Genomic DNA, 20,335 nt, shown 5'->3' with positions numbered 1-20,335 from the left:
ATTCGATATTTTGCCTTTTCTATTCAATATCGATGCAATTTCTGTGTTTCATCGTTGATTTGAAGGTCCAAGGGATACAGTAAACCAGCAATGGTGCATCGGAATCTAATACTGCTGTCCCAGGAAAGTCTCAAAGCACGAACTATTAGACGAGTTACTCCTCTTATAAATAAGTCGACATTTTGCCTTTTGTATTCAATATCGATGCAATTTCTGTGTTTCATCGTTGATTTGAAAGTCCAAGGGATACAGTAAACCTGCAATGGTGCATCAGAATCTAATACTGCTGTCCCAGGGAAGGCTCAAAGTACGAACTATTAGAAGAGTTACACCTCTTGTAAATAAGTCTATATTTTGCCATTAGTATTCAATATCGATGCAATTCCTGTGTTTCATCGTCGATTTGAAGGTCCAAGGGATACAGTAAACCTGCAATGGTGCATCGACTGCTGTCCCAGGAAAGGCTCAAAGCACGAACTATTAGAAGAGTTACTCCTCTTGCAAATAAGACGACATTTTGCCTTTTGTATTCAATATCGATGCAATTTCTGTATTTCATCGTTGATTTGAAGGTCCAAGGGATACAGTAAACCTGCAATGGTGAATCGGAATCTAATACTGCTGGTCCAGGAAAGGCTCAAAGCACGAACTATTAGAAGAGTTACTCCTCTTGTAAATAAGTCGACATTTTGCCTTTTGGATTCAATATCGATGCAATTTCTGTGTTTCATCGTTGATTTGAAGGTCCAAGGGATACAGTGAACCTGCAATGACGCACCGGGATCTAATACTGCTGTACCAGGAAAGGCTCAAAGCACGAACTATTTGAAGAGTTACTCCTCTTGTAAATAATTCGACATTTTGCCTTTTGTATTCAATATCGATGCAATTTCTGTGTTTCATCGTTGATTTGAAGGTCCAAGGAATCCAGTAAACCTGCAATGTTGCATCGGAATCTAATACTGCTGTCAAAGGAAAGGCTCAAAGCACGAACTACTAGAAGAGTTACTCCTCTCATAAATAAATCGACATTTTGCATTTTGTATTCAATATCGATGCAATTTCTGTGTTTCATCGTTGATTAGAATGTCCAAGAGATACAGTAAACCAGCAATGGTGCATCGGAATCTAATACTGCCGTTCCAGGAAAGGCTCAAATCACGAACTATTAGACGAGTTAGTCCTCTTAAAAATAAGTCGACATTTTGCCTTTTGTATTCAATATCGATGAAATTTTTGTGTTTCATCGTTAATTTGAAGGTCCAACGGATACAGTAAACCTGAAATGGTGCATCGGGATCTAACACTGCTGTCCCAGGAAAGGCTCAAAGCACGAACTATTAGAAGGGTTACTCCTCTTACAAATAAGTCGACATTTTGCCTTTTGTATTCAATATCGATGCAATTTCTGTGTTTCATCGTTGATTTGAAGGTCCAAGGGATACAGTAACCCTGCAATGGTGCATCGGAATCTAATACTGCTGTCCCAGGAAAGGCTCAAAGCACGAAATATGAGAAGAGTTACTCCTCTTGTAAATAATTCGACATTTTGCTTCTGTATTCAATATCGATGCAATTTCTGTGTTTCATCGTTGATTTGAAGGTCCAAGGGATACAGTAAACCAGCAATGGTGCATCGGAATCTAATACTGCTGTCCAGGATAGGCTCAAAGCACGAACTAATAGAAGAGTTACTCCTCTTGTAAATAAGTCCACATTTTGCCTTTTGTATGCAATATCGTTGCAATTCCTGTGTTTCATCGTTGATTTGAAGGTCCAAGGGATACAGTAAACCTGCAATGGTGCTTCGGAATCTAATACTGCTGTCCCAGGAAAGGCTCAAAGCACGAACTATTAGAAGAGTTACTCCTCTTGTAAATAAGTCGACATTTTGCCTATTGTATTAAATATCGATGCAATTTCTGTGTTTCATAGTTGATTTGAAGGTCCAAGGGATACAGTAAACCTGAAATGGTGCATCGGAATCTGATACTGCTGTCCCAGGAAAGGCACAAAGCACGAACTATTGGCAGAGTTACTCCTCATATCAATAAGTCGATATTTTGCCTTTGGTATTCAATATCGATGCAATTTCTGTGTTCCATCGTTGATTTGAAGGTAAAAGGGATACAGTAATCCTGCAACGGTGCATCGGAATCTAATACTGCTGTCCCAGGAAAGGCTCAAAGCACGAACTATTAGAAGAGTTACTCCTCTTGTAAATAAGTCGAAATTTTGCTTTTTGTATTCAATAGCGATGCAATTTCTGTGTTTCATCGTTGATTTGAAGGTCCAAGGGATACAGTAAACCTGCAATGGTGCATCGGGATTTAATACTGCTGTCCCAGGAAAGGCTCAAAGAACGAACTATTAGAAGAGTTAATCCTCTTGTAAATAAGTCGAAATTTTGCCTTTTGTACTCAATATCGATGCAGTTTCTGTGTTTCATCGTTGATTTGAAGGTCCAAGGGATACAGTAAACCTGCAATGGTGCATCGGAATCTAATACTGCTGTCCCAGGAAAGGCTCAAGCACGAACTATTAGAAGAGTTACTCCTCTTATAAATAAGTCGACACTTTGCTTTTTGTATTCAATAGCGATGCAATTTCTGTGTTTCATCGTTGATTTGAAGGTCCAAGGGATACAGTAAACCTTCAATGGTGCATCGGAATCTAATACTGCTGTCCGAGGTAAGGCTCAAAGCACGAACTATTAGAAGAGTTACTCCTCTTGTAAATAAGTCGAAATTTTGCTTCTGTATTCAATATCGATGCAATTTCTGTGTTTCATCGTTGATTTGAAGGTCCAAGGGATACAGTAAACCTGCAATGGTGCATCGGGATTTAATACTGCTGTCCCAGGAAAGGCTCAAAGAACGAACTATTAGAAGAGTTAAACCTCTTGTAAATAAGTCGAAATTTTGCTTCTGTATTCAATATCGATGCAATTTCTGTGTTTCATCGTTGATTTGAAGGTCCAAGGGATACAGTAAACCTGCAATGGTGCATCGGGATTTAATACTGCTGTCCCAGGAAAGGCTCAAAGAACGAACTATTAGAAGAGTTAATCCTCTTGTAAATAAGTCGACATTTTGCCTTTTGTATTCAATATCGATGCAGTTTCTGTGTTTCATCGTTGATTTGAAGGTCCAAGGGATACAGTAAACCTGCAATGGTGCATCGGAATCTAATACTGCTGTTCCAGGAAAGGCTCAAAGCACGAACTATTAGAAGAGTTACTCCTCTTATAAATAAGTCGACATTTTGCTTTTTCTATTCAATAGCGATGCAATTTCTGTGTTTCATCGTTGATTTGAAGATCCAAGGGATACAGTAAACCTTCAATGGTGCATCGGAATCTAATACTGCTGTCCGAGGTAAGGCTCAAAGCACGAATTATTAGAAGAGTTACTCCTCTTGTAAATAAGTCGACATTTTCCTTTTGTATTCAATATCGATGCAATTTCTGTGTTTCATCGTTGATTTGAAGGTCCAAGAGATACAGTAAACCAGCAATGGTGCATCGGAATCTAATACTGCTGTCCCAGGAAAGGCTCAAATCACGAACAATTAGAAGAGTTAGTCCTCTTATAAATAAGTTGACATTTTGCCTTTTGTATTCAATATCGATGCAATTTCAGTGTTTCATCGTTGATTTGAAGGTCCAAGGGATACAGTAAACCTGAAATTGTGCATCGGGATCTAATACTGCTGTCCCAGGAAAGGCTCAAAGCACGAACTATTAGAAGGGTTACTCCTCTTATAAATAAGTCGAAATTTAGCCTTTTGTATTTAATATCGACGCAATTTCTGTGTTTCATCGTTGATTTCAAGGTCCAAGAGATACAGTAAACCTGCAATGGTGCATCGGAATCTAATACTGCTGTCCGAGGAAAGGCTCACAGCACGAAATACTAGAAGAGTTACCCCTCTTGTAAATAAGTCGACATTTGCTTTTTTTTAATCAATATCGATGCAATTTCTGTGTTTCATCGTTGATTTGAAGGTCCAAGGGATCTAGTAAAAATGCAATGGTGCATCGGAATCTAATACTGCTGTCCCGGGAAAGGCTTAAAACACGAACTATTAGAAGAATTACTCCTCTTGTAAATAAGTCGACATTTTGCCTTTTGTATTCAATATCGATGCAATTTTTTGTGTTTCATCGTTGATTTGAAGGTCCAAGGGATACAGCAAACCTGCAATGGTGCATCGGAAGCTAATACTGGTGTCCCAGGAAAGGCTCAAAGCACGAACTATTAGAAGAGTTACTCCTCTTGTAGATAAGTCAACATTTTGCCTTTTGTATTCAATATCGATGCAATTCCTGTGTTTCATCGTTGATTTGAAGGTCCAAGGGATAAAGTAAACCTGCAATGGTGCATCGGAATCTAATACTGCTGTCCCAGGAAAGGCTCAAAGCTCGAACTATTAGAAGAGTTACTCCTTTTATAAATAAGTCGAAATTTTGCCTTTTGTATTCAATATCGATGCAATTTCTGTGTTTCATCGTTGATTTGAAGGTCCAAGGGATACAGTAAACCTGCAATGGTGCCTCGGAATCTAATACTGGTGTCCCAGGAAAGGCTCAAAGCACGAACTATTGGAAGAGTTACTCCTCTGATAAATAAGTCGACATTTTGTCTTTTGTATTCAATATCGATGCAATTTCTGTGTTTCATCGTTGATTTGAACTTCCAAGGGATACAGTAATCCTGCAATGGTGCACCGGAATCTAATACTGCTGTCCCAGGAAAGGCTCAAAGCACGAACTATTAGAAGAGTTACTCCTCTTGTAAATAAGTCGACATTTTGCCTTTTGTATTCAATATCGATGCAATTTCTGTGTTTCATTGTTGATTTGAAGGTCCAAGGGATATAGTAAACCTGCAATGGAGCTTCGGAATCTAATTTTGCTGTCCCAGGAATGGCTCAAAGCACGAACTATTAGAAGAGTTACTCGTCTTGTAAATAAGTCGACATTTTGCCTTTTGTATTCAATATAGATGCAATTTCTGTGTTTCATCGTTGATTTGAAGGTCCAAGGGATACAGTAAACCTGCAATGGTGCCTCGGAATCTAATACTGGTGTCCCAGGAAAGGCTCAAAGCACGAACTATTGGAAGAGTTACATCTCTAGTAAATAAGTAAACATTTAGCCTTTTGTATTCAATATCGATGCAATTCCTGTGTTTCATCGTTGATTTGAAGGTCCAAGGGATAGAGTAAACCTACAATGGTGCATCCGAATCTAATACTGCTGTCCCAGGAAAGGCTCAAAGCACGAATTATTAGAAGAATTACTCCTCTTGTAAATAATTCGATATTTTGCCTTTTCTATTCAATATCGATGCAATTTCTGTGTTTCATCGTTGACCTGATGGTCCAAGGGAAACAGTAACCTGCAATTGTGCATCGGAATCTAATACTGCTGTCCCAAGAAAGGCTCATACCACGAACTATTAGAAGACTTACTCCTCTTATAAATAAGTCGACATTTTGCCTTTTGTATTCAATATCGAGCAATTTCTGTGTTTCATCGTTAATTTGAAGGTCCAAGAGATACAGTAAACTTGCAATGGTGCATCGGATTCTAATACTGCTGTCCGAGGAAAAGCTCAAAGCACGAACTATAAGAAGAGTTACTCCTCTTGTAAATAATTCGATATTTTGCCTTTTCTATTCAATATCAATGCAATTTCTGTGTTTCATCGTTGATTTGAAGGTCCAAGGGATACAGTAAACCAGCAATGGTGCATCGGAATCTAATACTGCTGTCCCAGGAAAGTCTCAAAGCACGAACTATTAGACGAGTTACTCCTCTTATAAATAAGTCGACATTTTGCCTTTTGTATTCAATATCGATGCAATTTCTGTGTTTCATCGTTGATTTGAAAGTCCAAGGGATACAGTAAACCTGCAATGGTGCATCAGAATCTAATACTGCTGTCCCAGGGAAGGCTCAAGGTACGAACTATTAGAAGAGTTACACCTCTTGTAAATAAGTCTATATTTTGCCATTAGTATTCAATATCGATGCAATTACTGTGTTTCATCGTCGATTTGAAGGTCCAAGGGATACAGTAAACCTGCAATGGTGCATCGACTGCTGTCCCAGGAAAGGCTCAAAACACGAACTATTAGAAGAGTTACTCCTCTTGCAAATAAGACGACATTTTGCCTTTTGTATTCAATATCGATGCAATTTCTGTATTTCATCGTTGATTTGAAGGTCCAAGGGATACAGTAAACCTGCAATGGTGAATCGGAATCTAATACTGCTGGTCCAGGAAAGGCTCAAAGCACGAACTATTAGAAGAGTTACTCCTCTTGTAAATAAGTCGACATTTTGCCTTTTGGATTCAATATCGATGCAATTTCTGTGTTTCATCGTTGATTTGAAGGTCCAAGGGATACAGTGAACCTGCAATGATGCACCGGGATCTAATACTGCTGTACCAGGAAAGGCTCAAAGCACGAACTATTTGAAGAGTTACTCCTCTTGTAAATAATTCGACATTTTGCCTTTTGTATTCAATATCGATGCAATTTCTGTGTTTCATCGTTGATTTGAAGGTCCAAGGAATCCAGTAAACCTGCAATGTTGCATCGGAATCTAATACTGCTGTCAAAGGAAAGGCTCAAAACACGAACTACTAGAAGAGTTACTCCTCTCATAAATAAATCGACATTTTGCATTTTGTATTCAATATCGATGCAATTTCTGTGTTTCATCGTTGATTAGAAGGTCCAAGAGATACAGTAAACCAGCAATGGTGCATCGGAATCTAATACTGCCGTTCCAGGAAGGGCTCAAATCACGAACTATTAGAAGAGTTAGGCCTCTTAAAAATAAGTCGACATTTTGCCTTTTGTATTCAATATCGATGAAATTTTTGTGTTTCATCGTTAATTTGAAGGTCCAACGGATACAGTAAACCTGAAATGGTGCATCGGGATCTAACACTGCTGTCCCAGGAAAGGCTCAAAGCACGAACTATTAGAAGGGTTACTCCTCTTACAAATAAGTCGACATTTTGCCTTTTGTATTCAATATCGATGCAATTTCTGTGTTTCATCGTTGATTTGAAGGTCCAAGGGATACAGTAACCCTGCAATGGTGCATCGGAATCTAATACTGCTGTCCCAGGAAAGGCTCAAAGCACGAAATATGAGAAGAGTTACTCCTCTTGTAAATAATTCGACATTTTGCTTCTGTATTCAATATCGATGCAATTTCTGTGTTTCATCGTTGATTTGAAGGTCCAAGGGATACAGTAAACCAGCAATGGTGCATCGGAATCTAATACTGCTGTCCAGGAAAGGCTCAAAGCACGAACTAATAGAAGAGTTACTCCTCTTGTAAATAAGTCGACATTTTGCCTTTTGTATGCAATATCGTTGCAATTCCTGTGTTTCATCGTTGATTTGAAGGTCCAAGGGATACAGTAAACCTGCAATGGTGCTTCGGAACTAATACTGCTGTCCCAGGAAAGGCTCAAAGCACGAACTATTAGAAGAGTTACTCCTCTTGTAAATAAGTCGACATTTTGCCTATTGTTTTAAATATCGATGCAATTTCTGTGTTTCATAGTTGATTTGAAGGTCCAAGGGATACAGTAAACCTGAAATGGTGCATCGGAATCTGATACTGCTGTCCCAGGAAAGGCACAAAGCACGAACTATTGGCAGAGTTACTCCTCATATAAATAAGTCGATATTTTGCCTTTGGTATTCAATATCGATGCAATTTCTGTGTTCCATCGTTGATTTGAAGGTAAAAGGGATACAGTAATCCTGCAACAGTGCATCGGAATATAATACTGCTGTCCCAGGAAAGGCTCAAAGCACGAACTATTAGAAGAGTTACTCCTCTTGTAAATAAGTCGAAATTTTGCTTCTGTATTCAATATCGATGCAATTTCTGTGTTTCATCGTTGATTTGAAGGTCCAAGGGATACAGTAAACCTGCAATGGTGCATCGGGATTTAATACTGCTGTCCCAGGAAAGGCTCAAAGAACGAACTATTAGAAGAGTTAATCCTCTTGTAAATAAGTCGAAATTTTGCCTTTTGTACTCAATATCGATGCAGTTTCTGTGTTTCATCGTTGATTTGAAGGTCCAAGGGATACAGTAAACCTGCAATGGTGCATCGGAATCTAATACTGCTGTCCCAGGAAAGGCTCAAGCACGAACTATTAGAAGAGTTACTCCTCTTATAAATAAGTCGACACTTTGCTTTTTGTATTCAATAGCGATGCAATTTCTGTGTTTCATCGTTGATTTGAAGGTCCAAGGGATACAGTAAACCTTCAATGGTGCATCGGAATCTAATACTGCTGTCCGAGGTAAGGCTCAAAGCACGAACTATTAGAAGAGTTACTCCTCTTGTAAATAAGTCGATATTTTCGTTTTGTATTCAATATCGATGCAATTTCTGTGTTTCATCGTTGATTTGAAGGTCCAAGAGATACAGTAAACCAGCAATGGTGCATCGGAATCTAATACTGCTGTCCCAGGAAAGGCTCAAATCACGAACTATTAGAAGAGTTAGTCCTCTTATAAATAAGTTGACATTTTGCCTTTTGTATTCAATATCGATGCAATTTCTGTGTTTCATCGTTGATTTGAAGGTCCAAGGGATACAGTAAACCTGAAATGGTGCATCGGGATCTAATGCTGCTGTCCCAGGAAAGGCTCAAAGCACGAACTATTAGAAGGGTTACTCCTCTTATAAATAAGTCGAAATTTTGCCTTTTGTATTTAATATCGATGCAATTTCTGTGTTTCATCGTTGATTTCAAGGTCTAAGAGATACAGTAAACCTGCAATGGTGCATCGGAATCTAATACTGCTGTCCGAGGAAAGGCTCACAGCACGAACTACTAGAAGAGTTACCCCTCTTGTAAATAAGTCGATATTTGCTTTTTTTTTAATCAATATCGATGCAATTTCTGTGTTTCATCGTTGATTTGAAGGTCCAAGGGATACAGTAAAAATGCAATGGTGCATCGGAATCTAATACTGCTGTCCCGGGAAAGGCTTAAAACACGAACTATTAGAAGAATTACTCCTCTTGTAAATAAGTCGACATTTTGCTTTTTGTATTCAATATCGATGCAATTTTTTGTGTTTCATCGTTGATTTAGAGGTCCAAGGGATACAGTAATCCTGCAGTGGTGCATCGGAATCTAATACTGCTGTCCCAGTGAAGGCTCAAAGCACGAACTATTAGAAGAGTTACTCCTCTGGTAAATAAGTCGACTTTTTGCCTTTTGTATTCAATATCGATGCAATTTCTGTGCTTCATCGTTGATTTGAAGGTCCAAGGGATACAGTAACCTGCAAATGTGCATCGGAATCTAATACTGCTGTCCCAAGAAAGGCTCAAACCACGAACTATTAGAAGAGTTACTCCTCTTATAAATAAGTCGACATTTTGCCTTTTGTATTCAATATCGAGCAATTTCTGTGTTTCATCGTTAATTTGAAGGTCCAAGAGATACAGTAAACATGCAATGGTGCATCGGAATCTAATACTGCTGTCCGAGGAAAAGCTCAAAGCACGAACTATAAGAAGAGTTACTCCTCTTGTAAATAATTCGATATTTTGCCTTTTCTATTCAATATCGATGCAATTTCTGTGTTTCATCGTTGATTTGAAGGTCCAAGGGATACAGTAAACCAGCAATGGTGCATCGGAATCTAATACTGCTGTCCAAGGAAAGTCTCAAAGCACGAACTATTAGAAGAGTTACTCCTCTTGTAAATAAGTCGACATTTTGCCTTTTGTATTCAATATCGATGCAATTTCTGTATTTCATCGTTGATTTGAAGGTCCAAGGGATACAGTAAACCTGCAATGGTGAATCGGAATCTAATACTGCTGGTCCAGGAAAGGTTCAAAGCACGAACTATTAGAAGAGTTACTCCTCTTGTAAATAAGTCGACATTTTGCCTTTTGTATTCAATATCGATGCAATTTCTGTGTTTCATCGTTGATTTGAAGGTCCAAGGGATACAGTGAACCTGCAATGATGCACCGGGATCTAATACTGCTGTACCAGGAAAGGCTCAAAGCACGAACTATTTGAAGAGTTACTCCTCTTGTAAATAAGTCGACATTTTGCCTTTTGTATTCAATATCGATGCAATTTCTGTGTTTCATCGTTGATTTGAAGGTCCAAGGAATCCAGTAAACCTGCAATGTTGCATCGGAATCTAATACTGCTGTCCCAGGAAAGGCTCAAAGCACGAACTACTAGAAGAGTTACTCCTCTCATAAATAAATCGACATTTTGCATTTTGTATTCAATATCGATGCAATTTCTGTGTTTCATCGTTGATTAGAAGGTCCAAGAGATACAGTAAACCAGCAATGGTGCATCGGAATCTAATACTGCCGTTCCAGGAAAGGCTCAAATCACGAACTATTAGAAGAGTTAGTCCTCTTAAAAATAAGTCGACATTTTGCCTTTCGTATTCAATATCGATGAAATTTTTGTGTTTCATCGTTAATTTGAAGGTCCAACGGATACAGTAAACCTGAAATGGTGCATCGGGATCTAACACTGCTGTCCCAGGAAAGGCTCAATGCACGAACTATTAGAAGGGTTACTCCTCTTACAAATAAGTCGACATTTTGCCTTTTGTATTCAATATCGATGCAATTTCTGTGTTTCATCGTTGATTTGAAGGTCCAAGGGATACAGTAACCCTGCAATGGTGCATCGGAATCTAATACTGCTGGCCCAGGAAAGGCTCAAAGCACGAAATATGAGAAGAGTTACTCCTCTTGTAAATAATTCGACATTTTGCTTCTGTATTCAATATCGATGCAATTTCTGTGTTTCATCGTTGATTTGAAGGTCCAAGGGATACAGTTAACCAGCAATGGTGCATCGGAATCTAATACTGCTGTCCAGGAAAGGCTCAAAGCACGAACTAATAGAAGAGTTACTCCTCTTGTAAATAAGTCGACATTTTGCCTTTTGTATGCAATATCGTTGCAATTCCTGTGTTTCATCGTTGATTTGAAGGTCCAAGGGATACAGTAAACCTGCAATGGTGCTTCGGAATCTAATACTGCTGTCCAAGGAAAGGCTCAAAGCACGAACTATTAGAAGAGTTACTCCTCTTGTCAATAAGTCGACATTTTGCCTATTGTATTAAATATCGATGCAATTTCTGTGTTTCATCGTTTATTTGAAGGTCCAAGGGATACAGTAAACCTGAAATGGTGCATCGGAATCTGATACTGCTGTCCCAGGAAAGGCACAAAGCACGAACTATTGGCAGAGTTACTCCTCATATAAATAAGTCCATATTTTGCCTTTGGTATTCAATATCGATGCAATTTCTGTGTTCCATCGTTGATTTGAAGGTAAAAGGGACACAGTAATCCTGCAATGGTGCATCGGAATCTAATACTGCTGTCCCAGGAAAGGCTCAAAGCACGAACTATTAGAAGAGTTACTCCTCTTGTAAATAAGTCGAAATTTTGCTTCTGTATTCAATATCGAAGCAATTTCTGTGTTTCATCGTTGATTTGAAGGTCCAAGGGATACAGTAAACCTGCAATGGTGCATCGGGATTTAATACTGCTGTCCCAGGAAAGGCTCAAAGAACGAACTATTAGAAGAGTTAATCCTCTTGTAAATAAGTCGAAATTTTGCCTTTTGTATTCAATATCGATGCAGTTTCTGTGTTTCATCGTTGATTTGAAGGTCCAAGGGATACAGTAAACCTGCAATGGTGCATCGGAATCTAATACTGCTGTCCCAGGAAAGGCTCAAAGCACGAACTATTAGAAGAGTTACTCCTCTTATAAATAAGTCGACATTTTGCCTTTTGTATTCAATATCGATGCAGTATCTGTGTTTCATCGTTGATTTGAAGGTCCAAGGGATACAGTAAACCTGCAATGGTGCATCGGAATCTAATACTGCTGTCCCAGGAAAGGCTCAAAGCACGAACTATTAGAAGAGTTACTCCTCTTGTAAATAAGTCGACATTTTCCTTTTGTATTCAATATCGATGCAATTTCTGTGTTTCATCGTTGATTTGAAGTTCCAAGAGATACAGTAAACCAGCAATGGTGCATCGGAATCTAATACTGCTGTCCCAGGAAAGGCTCAAATCACGAACTATTAGAAGAGTTAGTCCTCTTATAAATAAGTTGACATTTTGCCTTTTGTATTAAATATCGATGCAATTTCTGTGTTTCATCGTTGATTTGAAGGTCCAAGGGATACAGTAAACCTGAAATGGTGCATCGGGATCTAATACTGCTGTCCCAGGAAAGGCTCAAAGCACGAACTATTAGAAGGGTTACTCCTCTTATAAATAAGTCGAAATTTTGCCTTTTGTATTTAATATCGATGCAATTTCTGTGTTTCATCGTTGATTTCAAGGTCCAAGAGATACAGTAAACCTGCAATGGTGCATCGGAATCTAATACTGCTGTCCGAGGAAAGGCTCACAGCACGAACTAGTAGAAGAGTTACCCCTCTTGTAAATAAGTCGATATTTGCTTTTTTTTTAATCAATATCGATGCAATTTCTGTGTTTCATCGTTGATTTGAAGGTCCAAGGGATACAGTAAAAATGCAATGGTGCATCGGAATCTAATACTGCTGTCCCAGGAAGGGCTCAAATCACGAACTATTAGAAGAGTTAGTCCTCTTATAAATAAGTTGACATTTTGCCTTTTGTATTAAATATCGATGCAATTTCTGTGTTTCATCGTTGATTTGAAGGTCCAAGGGATACAGTAAACCTGAAATGGTGCATCGGGATCTAATACTGCTGTCCCGGGAAAGGCTTAAAACACGAACTATTAGAAGAATTACTCCTCTTGTAAATAAGTCGACATTTTGCCTTTTGTATTCAATATCGATGCAATTTTCTGTGTTTCATCGTTGATTTAGAGGTCCAAGGGATACAGTAATCCTGCAGTGGTGCATCGGAATCTAATACTGCTGTCCCAGGAAAGGCTCAAAGCACGAACTATTAGAAGAGTTACTCCTCTTATAAATAAGTCGACATTTTGCCTTTTGTACTCAATATCGATGCAATTTCTGTGTTTCATCGTTGATTTGAAAGTCCAAGGGATACAGTAAACCTGCAATGGTGCATCAGAATCTAATACTGCTGTCCCAGGGAAGGCTCAAAGTACGAACTATTAGAAGAGTTACACCTCTTGTAAATAAGTCTATATTTTGCCATTAGTATTCAATATAGATGCAATTTCTGTGTTTCATCGTCGATTTGAAGGTCCAAGCGATACAGTAAACCTGCAATGGTGCATCGACTGCTGTCCCAGGAAAGGCTCAAAGCACGAACTATTAGAAGAGTTACTCCTCTTGTAAATAAGTCGACATTTTGCCTTTTGTATTCAATATCGATGCAATTTCTGTATTTCATCGTTGATTTGAAGGTCCAAGGGATACAGTAAACCTGCAATGGTGAATCGGAATCTAATACTGCTGGTCCAGGAAAGGTTCAAAGCACGAACTATTAGAAGAGTTACTCCTCTTGTAAATAAGTCGAAATTTTGCCTTTTGTATTCAATATCGATGCAATTTCTGTGTTTCATCGTTGATTTGAAGGTCCAAGGGATACAGTGAACCTGCAATGATGCACCGGGATCTAATACTGCTGTACCAGGAAAGGCTCAAAGCACGAACTATTTGAAGAGTTACTCCTCTTGTAAATAAGTCGACATTTTGCCTTTTGTATTCAATATCGATGCAATTTCTGTGTTTCATCGTTGATTTGAAGGTCCAAGGAATCCAGTAAACCTGCAATGTTGCATCGGAATCTAATACTGCTGTCCCAGGAAAGGCTCAAAGCACGAACTACTAGAAGAGTTACTCCTCTCATAAATAAATCGACATTTTGCATTTTGTATTCAATATCGATGCAATTTCTGTGTTTCATCGTTGATTAGAAGGTCCAAGAGATACAGTAAACCAGCAATGGTGCATCGGAATCTAATACTGCCGTTCCAGGAAAGGCTCAAATCACGAACTATTAGAAGAGTTAGTCCTCTTAAAAATAAGTCGACATTTTGCCTTTCGTATTCAATATCGATGAAATTTTTGTGTTTCATCGTTAATTTGAAGGTCCAAAGGATACAGTAAACCTGAAATGGTGCATCGGGATCTAACACTGCTGTCCCAGGAAAGGCTCAATGCACGAACTATTAGAAGGGTTACTCCTCTTACAAATAAGTCGACATTTTGCCTTTTGTATTCAATATCGATGCAATTTCTGTGTTTCATCGTTGATTTGAAGGTCCAAGGGATACAGTAACCCTGCAATGGTGCATCGGAATCTAATACTGCTGGCCCAGGAAAGGCTCAAAGCACGAAATATGAGAAGAGTTACTCCTCTTGTAAATAATTCGACATTTTGCATCTGTATTCAATATCGATGCAATTTCTGTGTTTCATCGTTGATTTGAAGGTCCAAGGGATACAGTTAACCAGCAATGGTGCATCGGAATCTAATACTGCTGTCCAGGAAAGGCTCAAAGCACGAACTAATAGAAGAGTTACTCCTCTTGTAAATAAGTCGACATTTTGCCTTTTGTATGCAATATCGTTGCAATTCCTGTGTTTCATCGTTGATTTGAAGGTCCAAGGGATACAGTAAACCTGCAATGGTGCTTCGGAATCTAATACTGCTGTCCAAGGAAAGGCTCAAAGCACGAACTATTAGAAGAGTTACTCCTCTTGTCAATAAGTCGACATTTTGCCTATTGTATTAAATATCGATGCAATTTCTGTGTTTCATCGTTTATTTGAAGGTCCAAGGGATACAGTAAACCTGAAATGGTTCATCGGAATCTGATACTGCTGTCCCAGGAAAGGCACAAAGCACGAACTATTGGCAGAGTTACTCCTCATATAAATAAGTCCATATTTTGCCTTTGGTATTCAATATCGATGCAATTTCTGTGTTCCATCGTTGATTTGAAGGTAAAAGGGACACAGTAATCCTGCAATGGTGCATCGGAATCTAATACTGCTGTCCCAGGAAAGGCTCAAAGCACGAACTATTAGAAGAGATACTCCTCTTGTAAATAAGTCGAAATTTTGCTTCTGTATTCAATATCGAAGCAATTTCTGTGTTTCATCGTTGATTTGAAGGTCCAAGGGATACAGTAAACCTGCAATGGTGCATCGGGATTTAATACTGCTGTCCCAGGAAAGGCTCAAAGAACGAACTATTAGAAGAGTTAATCCTCTTGTAAATAAGTCGAAATTTTGCCTTTTGTATTCAATATCGATGCAGTTTCTGTGTTTCATCGTTGATTTGAAGGTCCAAGGGATACAGTAAACCTGCAATGGTGCATCGGAATCTAATACTGCTGTCCCAGGAAAGGCTCAAAGCACGAACTATTAGAAGAGTTACTCCTCTTATAAATAAGTCGACATTTTGCCTTTTGTATTCAATATCGATGCAGTATCTGTGTTTCATCGTTGATTTGAAGGTCCAAGGGATACAGTAAACCTGCAATGGTGCATCGGAATCTAATACTGCTGTCCCAGGAAAGGCTCAAAGCACGAACTATTAGAAGAGTTACTCCTCTTGTAAATAAGTCGACATTTTCCTTTTGTATTCAATATCGATGCAATTTCTGTGTTTCATCGTTGATTTGAAGTTCCAAGAGATACAGTAAACCAGCAATGGTGCATCGGAATCTAATACTGCTGTCCCAGGAAAGGCTCAAATCACGAACTATTAGAAGAGTTAGTCCTCTTATAAATAAGTTGACATTTTGCCTTTTGTATTAAATATCGATGCAATTTCTGTGTTTCATCGTTGATTTGAAGGTCCAAGGGATACAGTAAACCTGAAATGGTGCATCGGGATCTAATACTGCTGTCCCAGGAAAGGCTCAAAGCACGAACTATTAGAAGGGTTACTCCTCTTATAAATAAGTCGAAATTTTGCCTTTTGTATTTAATATCGATGCAATTTCTGTGTTTCATCGTTGATTTCAAGGTCCAAGAGATACAGTAAACCTGCAATGGTGCATCGGAATCTAATACTGCTGTCCGAGGAAAGGCTCACAGCACGAACTAGTAGAAGAGTTACCCCTCTTGTAAATAAGTCGATATTTGCTTTTTTTTTAATCAATATCGATGCAATTTCTGTGTTTCATCGTTGATTTGAAGGTCCAAGGGATACAGTAAAAATGCAATGGTGCATCGGAATCTAATACTGCTGTCCCAGGAAGGGCTCAAATCACGAACTATTAGAAGAGTTAGTCCTCTTATAAATAAGTTGACATTTTGCCTTTTGTATTAAATATCGATGCAATTTCTGTGTTTCATCGTTGATTTGAAGGTCCAAGGGATACAGTAAACCTGAAATGGTGCATCGGGATCTAATACTGCTGTCCCGGGAAAGGCTTAAAACACGAACTATTAGAAGAATTACTCCTCTTGTAAATAAGTCGACATTTTGCCTTTTGTATTCAATATCGATGCAATTTTCTGTGTTTCATCGTTGATTTAGAGGTCCAAGGGATACAGTAATCCTGCAGTGGTGCATCGGAATCTAATACTGCTGTCCCAGGAAAGGCTCAAAGCACGTACTATTAGAAGAGTTACTCCTCTTATAAATAAGTCGACATTTTGCCTTTTGTACTCAATATCGATGCAATTTCTGTGTTTCATCGTTGATTTGAAGGTCCAAGCGATAGAGTAAACCTGCAATGGTGCATCGGAATCTAATACTGCTGTCCCAGGAAAGGCTCAAACACGAACTATTAGAAGAGTTACTCCTCTTATAAATAAGTCGACATTTTGTATTTTGCATTCAATATCGATGCGGTTTCTGTGTTTCATCGTTGATTTGAAGGTCCAAGGAATCCAGTAAACCTGCAATGGTGCATCGGAATCTAATACTGCTGTCCCAGGAAAGGCTCAAACACGAACTATTAGAAGAGTTACTCCTCTTATAAATAAGTCGACATTTTGTATTTTGCATTCAATATCGATGCAATTTCCGTGTTTCATCGTGGATTTGAAGGTCTAAGGGATACAGTAAACCTGCAATGGTGCATCGGAATCTAATACTGCTGTCCCAGGAAAGGCTCAAAGCACGATCTACTAGAAGAGTTACTCCTCTTATGAATAAGTCGACATTTAGCCTTTTTTATTCAATATCGATGCAATTTCTGTGTTTCATCGTTGATTTGAAGGTCCAAGGGATACAGTAAAAGTGCAATGGTGCATCGGAATCTAATACTGCTGTCCCAGGAAAGGCTTAAAGCACGAACTATTAGAAGAGTTACTCCTCTTGTAAATAAGTCGACATTTTGCATTTTGTATTCAATATCGATGCAATTTCTGTGTTTCATCGTTGATTTGAAGGTCCAAGGGATACAGTAATCCTGCAATGGTGCATCGGAATCTAATACTGCTGTCCCAGGAAAGGCTTAAATCACGAACTATTAGAAGAGTTACTCCCCTGGTAAATAGGTCGACATTTTGCCTTTTGTATTCAATATCGATGCAATTTCTGTGTTTCATCGTTGATTTGAAGGTCCAAGGGATACAGTAAACCTGCAATGGTGCATCGGAATCTAATACTGCTGTCTCAGGCAAGGCTCAAACCACGAACTATTAGAAGAGTTACTCCTCTTACAAATAAGTCGAAATTTTGCCTTTTGTATTCAATATCGATGCAATTTCTGTGTTTCATCGTTGGTTTGAAGGTCCAAGGGATACAGTAATCCTGCAATGGTGCATCGGAATCTAATACTGCTGTCCCAGGAAAGGCTCAAATCACGAACTATTAGAAGAGTTACTCCCCTGGTAAATAAGTCGACATTTTGCTTTTTGTATTCAATATCGATGCAATTTCTGTGTTTCATTGTTGATTTGAAGGTCCAAGGGATACAGTAAACCTGCAATGGTACATCGGAATCTAATACTGCTGTCCCAGGAAAGGCTCAAAGCACGAACTATTAGAAGAGTTACTCCTCTTATAAATAAGTCGAAATTTTGCCTTTTGTATTCAATATCGATGCAATTTCTGTGTTTCATCGTTGATTTGAAGGTCCAAGGGATACAGTAATCCTGCAATGGTGCATCGGAATCTAATACTGCTGTCCCAGGAAAGGCTCAAATCTCGAACTATTAGAAGAGTTACTCCCCTGGTAAATAAGTCGACATTTTGCCTTTTGTATTCAATATCGATGCAATTTCTGTGTTTCATCATTGATTTGAAGGTCCAAGGGATAAGGTAATCCTGCAATGGTGCATCGGAATCTAATACTGCTGTCCCAGGAAAGGCTCAAATCATGAACTATTAGAAGAGTTACTCCCCTGTTAAATAAGTCGAAATTTTGCCTTTTGTATTCAATATCGATGCAATTTCTGTGTTTCATCGTTGATTTGAAGGTCCAAGGGATACAGTAATCCTGCAATGGTGCATCGGAATCTAATAATGCTGTCCCAGGAAAGGCTCAAATCACGAACTATTAGAAGAGTTACTCCCCTGGTAAATAAGTCGACATTTTGCTTTTGTATTCAATATCGATGCAATTTCTGTGTTTCATCGTTGATTTGAAGGTCCCAGGGATACAGTAATCCTGCAATGGTGCATCGGAATCTAATACTGCTGTCCCAGGTAAGGCTCAAATCTCGAACTATTAGAAGAGTTACTCCCCTGGTAAATAAGTCGACATTTTGCCTTTTGTATTCAATATCGTTGCAATTTCTGTGTTTCATCGTTGATTTGAAGGTCCAAGGGATACAGTAAACCTGCAATGGTGCATCGGAATCTAATACTGCTGTCCCAGGAAAGACTCAAAGCACGAACTATTAGAAGAGTTACTCTGCTTGTAAATAAGTCGACATTTTGCCTTTTGTATTCAATATAGATGTAATTTCTGTGTTTCATCGTTGATTTGAAGGTCCAAGGGATACAGTAAACCTGCAATTTTGCATCGGAATCTAATACTGCTGTCCCAGGAAAGGCTCAAAGCACGAACTATTAGAAGAGTTACTCCTCTTTTAAATAAGTCGACATTTTGCATTTTGTATTCAATATCGATGCAATTTCTGTGTTTCATCGTTGATTTGAAGGTCCAAGGGATACAGTAAACCTGCAATGGTGCATCGGAATCTAATACTGGTGTCCCAGGAAAGGCTCAAATCACGAACTATTAGAAGAGTTACTCCTCTTGTAAATAAGTCAACATTTTGCCTTTTGTATTCAATATCAATGCAATTCCTGTGTTTCATCGTTGATTTGAAGGTCCAAGGGATACAGTAAACCTGCAATGGTGCATTGGAATCTAATACTGCTGTCCCAGAAAAGGCTCAAAGCACGAACTATTAGAAGAGTTGCTCCTCTTGTAAATAATTCGACATTTTGCCTATTGTATTCAATATCGATGCAATTTCTGTGTTTCATCGTTGAATTGAAGGTCCACAGGATACAGTAAACATGAAATGGTGTATCGGAATCTGATACTGCTGTCTTAGAAAAGGCTCAATGCACGAACTATTGGAAGAGTTACTCCTCTTATAAATAAGTCGACATTTTGCCTTTTGTATTCAATATCGGTGCAATTTCTGTGTTTCATCGTTGATTTGAAGGTCCAAGGGATACAGTAATCCTGCAATGGTGCAACGGAATCTAATACAGCTGTCCCAGGAAAGGCTCAAAGCACGAACAATTAGAAGAGTTACTCCTCTTGTAAATAAGTCGACATTTTGCCATTTGTATTCAATATCGATGCAATTTCTGTGTTTCATCGTTGACTTGAAGGTCCAAGGGATACAGTAAACATGAAATGGTGCATCGGAATTTGATACTGCTGTCTTAGAAAAGGCTCAAATCACGAACTATTAGAAGAGTTACTCCTCTGGTAAATAAGTCGACATATTGCCTTTTGTATTCATTATCGATGCAATTTCTGTGTTTCATCGTTGATTTGAGGGTCCAAGGGATACAGTAAACCTGCAATGGTGCATCGGAATCTAATACTGCTGTCCCAGGAAAGGCTGAAAGCACGAACTATTAGAAGAGTTACTCCTCTTATAATTAAGTCGAAATTTTGCCTTGTGTATTCAATATCGATGCAATTTCTGTGTTTCATCGTTGATTTGAAGGTCCAAGCGATAGAGTAAACCTGCAATGGTGCATCGGAATCTAATACTGCTGTCCCAGGAAGGGCTCAAATCACGAACTATTAGAAGAGTTAGTCCTCTTATAAATAAGTTGACATTTTGCCTTTTGTATTAAATATCGATGCAATTTCTGTGTTTCATCGTTGATTTGAAGGTCCAAGGGATACAGTAAACC

This window comes from Schistocerca cancellata, chromosome 2 (genome assembly GCF_023864275.1).
Source record: "Schistocerca cancellata isolate TAMUIC-IGC-003103 chromosome 2, iqSchCanc2.1, whole genome shotgun sequence".
NCBI lineage: Eukaryota > Metazoa > Arthropoda > Insecta > Orthoptera > Acrididae > Schistocerca > Schistocerca cancellata.
The sequence above is the reverse complement of the archived record's forward strand: the minus strand, read 5'-3'. Positions refer to the sequence as shown.